We start from the raw sequence: 4515 nt of genomic DNA, 5'->3' as shown, positions 1-4515 counted from the left end.
GTGAGCTAGCCTTGGGCTAAGGAGGCACTTTACCTGTGGTAGAAAATGCAGAGTTCCAATGGCATTCTTTGGGGCATTTGCTAACTTTGTAAAACAGACTAAAGAATTTGTAAAGTCTTACAATTCTCTCCCCGTCAGCAAGTTTGATGGCATCTTCATGATTCTTTCTCAGCAGCACCAATACAAGGGCTTGGTGGGTATAATTGTAAACTTTGTCCTGATCACTTAGTGGGGGGTTGGGATGAGCTGTTGCTTTCGGCAACATCAAAACCATGTTCCTTTTCCTCATGGTTCTTAAGTGCACTTGGCCTGACATATTTCCTGTCACAAAAGTGGCAATAAGTGGGTGCCTGCTGGCTCAGCTCCGATACATTTGTCTCAACATGGTCTTCAATGAAGCATTTCAATACTTTCTTGACATAATCTAGCTTTGCTTGCTTGTCGGCAGGATCCCCAGTGTATAAATCTTCTTTAGATCCTCCCCCAATGTCTCCATCTCAAAGTGGTGTAATGCCCCGCAAATCAGATATGCATCTGCGACTTTGTCTAAGAACTTGCCACATGCATAGAAATTGGTATGGGGGTTATATTTGTCAAATAATGATGCCATATGACCTGCAAGTTAACAGAAAACACAAAATAATACCTGTAGTTATTTCCTTTCCGAATCCTTTGGTCTTTACTAAACAAATTTATTGCAAAGTATTTAATCTATTTTTGGGGGCCTGTGTCATTGAAAGGATTTTAAAGATAATATATAGATTTAGGCAAGCCTAAAAGCGGAGCTCCCCAGTTAATTATTTTGCACTTTATTGAAACCTGAATTCAAGCCATTGTACAATTTTAAGGCTAAGAATATAATATTCGTTTTATTTTTTTTTATAAATATTAATATTGTTACTTACTTTCTTTTTTACTGTGTCCCGGGGGGGGGGGGGGAAGAGGTACTCCCTAAAATTTACTAAAGGGGTGTGCCACTGAGTCGCTGAGACTCTGGACCTGTTCCAGAGAAAAACGGCTCAATTTGCGACCCTGTTCCAGACAAACAGTGCAAAATAGGTACCCTGTTCCAGACAATATCCACAATGAAAAATATATGAAGATAGATATAAAAACACTAACGTACATCACAAAGCGCTCACTTGACTTTGTCTGTGGCTTGGAGAAAAACCAATGAGAGGAGCGGAGTTTCATAGCTAAACTTGATAGTGTTCCACAGTCAAAAGGGTGATTTGTATACCCTGTTTCAGAGTCAGAGAGGCAAAAGGCATACCCTGTTGAGCAGCACATGTACCCGTATAGCCCTTATATGGGAGTACAGTAAAAACCCGCGTGTAAGAACCTAGGAATTTAAGAACCTTCTGGCAAAAATTTGCTTTGTTAATACCCCAAAATATAAGAACCTGTTTAGCCAAACAAATTCCAACAGGTTCTTATAAGTGGGGTTTAACTATTTAATTTATATTTTTTTTACTAAAAAAACAGTTTTTGATGATCAATTAATGTTGTTGTACTTTTGGCAACATGGGTACATCAACAAATATTTATAATGAAGAACAGACCAGATTTTATACTATTTTCTGATAATCAACATCAATGTCTACTCTGTAGAAATTAATAACCTAATTAAGAACCTACTTAGCCTAAACTGTCAATAAGTACCCCATAATACAAGAACCTGTTTTGCCAAACTCTAAAAAAGTAGGTTCTTACACGCGGGTTTTTACTGTACCGTATACAGCAACACCAAATAAGCCGAGAACAAGCAAAATCAATCAAAACGTTTTAATTCCACCGACAGCATTATGATCCAGAAGTCTGGATGGGAAATTATGCTGCAAAACGGGTAATTATGTAACCTTCGTGTAGATAAGGAGGGGGTAGTAGGGCTGCATGTTGGGGTAGATAGGCATATCACGTGGTAAATTAGCAAATCACTTAACATTTAGAGTATAAAGGAAATAATATACATCTACATTAAGAATATGGTTAATTTTCTTTTTTTCATTCATTCATTTGTTTTTATTTTCACTATTTGCCTATATTTTAATTTTGAATGGAAATGGCAGAGGTCATACATGTAGCAAAGGGTTTACAGCATATTGCCATAAGCTAATGCCAAGCAAACCGGAGTGAAAGCTAACTACAGTCCCCTTCCTCTTAAGGGGTTTCACTTCACTCACAGAAATAAAAAAACAAAAATTCTGGGAAGATAGAATATTGTTTGTGAGTCTCAAACTCAGTTTTGTTCTTTGATTACGCAGAAAAAATAGAATCATGTTTGCTTGTGTATAAAACTATGCAAGAAAAAAATATAGCATCAATACTTTGACTGCTCTTTTAAAAATTTGTATGCTTTATTGTACACATTTTTGTGGAGTCATGTTGCCCATTCGTCATGGAGTTCACAAAGTAAGCAAATGAGTCACAATTTGGTTGCTTCATGGTACCTAATGGATACTGCAAGTTTTATCTGGCTTTAGAATATTTCACTAATTTTAACATTATAGCTGTTCTTATAAATTGTACGCAGCATACAACACATAAGAATGAAATTGGTATTGCATATTGCTTGCAATCACGATTTTAACGTCTATACTTTGGAATTACAGTACCACCAGTTTCAGCATTACCAATCCAAATTCAAATTATTACATTGCTTTTTAACTCCACTACCTCCCCCAAGGTCAACCAAAGATCTTATGATATACAGTAATTAGACAACTACATGTAAGTCCTGTGTAGTCGAGGGCTCAAAATATTTGGACACTTACAGGTCATGTTAACCGGCCAAAGAGATTTTAGCTTGGTCACATGTGGTTTCTTACCAGCCAAAACATTGAAAATAGCAATTTTAAACTCCCATTCATTTCTGCTGTTACTGTTTTGGCTGCATATTCTTAAAAAGATCACTTCATAATGCCCTTGTTACATCTAAAAAGATGTGAAAGAGACAGGTCAATCAAGAAGTTGTTTTCTGAAGTACACTGTAAATACGTTAACATTTAAAATATAAACTTTGCTCATTTGCAGCTTTTCTTGATTTCAATTTACATGTAATTTACTAGTCTCTTGAAAATGGCATCATGAAGACACCCAAACATCAAGCTGGATAATCTTAATCCTTCCTGTTTTCTTTTGATGTCTTTGTCCACATTCTGTTTTTGTGTCTGTGGCTCTGCAAATTCTGAAACTCATGTTAACCCTGAAAAAAGTCAAATGCCACAGATTAAATTAAAATTGATTAATTGGCATGAATATCAATAATTTATAAAACAAAACACTTAACGCAAGCTTGTATCAAGTGAAGCAAAACCACTGGATGCGAAAGGATACCTTATATATTTAACAGAGATGTATCAGCACAGACTATTTTTTTTTTACTGATAACTGCGAAGTCAACTACAGAAAAAAACCCCGGTAACTCAAACTCGGATAACTCGAACAACCTTGCTAACTCGAACTCACTTCCATTTCCCTTGGATTTGACCCCACTTTTCAGTCATTTTTACTCGGTTAACTCGAACTCGGATAACTCGAAAACCCCGCTAACTCGAGCTAAATTTTGTTTCCCTTGAACAAAATTTGGGTCAAACTTTTTACCCTGATAACTCGAATTCCGGAACTTGCAACTCGCAACGGTTGCCCATTGATTTTAGCAATGAACAGATCATGTATTTGACAGTCATTTTCCACTCTTAACAAAAGAATGTGTGGTCGCTTTAGAGTTTCTGGCAAGATAAGTTCAATTTGCACAGTACTGTATACTGAAGTGCTTAAAAATCAGTAAACTATCAATTATTAACTTGGCAAATAAAATATTCAATCAACCCCGCTAACTCGAAAAACCCCGCTAACTCGAACTCATTTTCGTTTCCCTTCAGAGTTCGAGTTAGCAGGGTTCTACTGTAAATATTTTAATAAACTCAAAGCATCACTGCAAACCCTTACACCCCCTCTTAATTAAAAGGTTTGGCCTTTAAATACTCCCCCTCCCCTCTACCCCTATATATACATGTACATGCATAGGAAAAACATTGCCACATCTTAAAAGCTTTTCTCTTAACAGTAATACTAAGATTTTTAAAGATACACATTTAATTAATAATAAGTTTGCATGCACAGCTGCATACAGTGTCTAAAATGGCATGAATTTACTCACAAAGATTCCAGTTTTCCAGTAGTCATTAACCTTTGTTGTGTGCATTTTCCAAATTCCACAACAAGATTGTGATTTTTTTATGACAAATATAACATTTACTGTTGACATTCTGAATGAAACCAGCAAAACAGACCTCAAAATCTCAAAATTGTTGACATTGTTATGTAATCCACATGAACGCTCAATAGTGAACAGAACTACATGACAAGTGGATTATTTAATATATTTGGGAACGAAAGAGCTAAGTAATGAAGCTGAAGTTTATTTACTCTGACTAAATGAACAGTAATTTTACCTCCATCATGAATATCAATAAACTGCATACACTGAATCGATCTATTTCACTCGGAGTT

At 35.9% G+C, this 4515-nt stretch overlaps 1 long non-coding RNA gene across 1 annotated transcript; it reads right to left on the bottom strand.

Moving 5' to 3' along the window:
- Positions 1-2333: 2333 nt before the first annotated feature.
- Positions 2334-4515, bottom strand: LOC144650162 (uncharacterized). The gene is made up of 2 exons (XR_013570027.1): positions 4458-4515; positions 2334-3205 (listed from the first exon to the last, which is right to left on the bottom strand). It is a non-coding gene; the product is annotated as an uncharacterized LOC144650162 (long non-coding RNA).

This window comes from Oculina patagonica, chromosome 4 (assembly GCF_052425735.1).
Source record: "Oculina patagonica isolate OP01 chromosome 4, crgOcupat, whole genome shotgun sequence".
Lineage (NCBI taxonomy): Eukaryota > Metazoa > Cnidaria > Anthozoa > Scleractinia > Oculinidae > Oculina > Oculina patagonica.
This window is presented reverse-complemented; position numbering and strand designations above follow the sequence as displayed.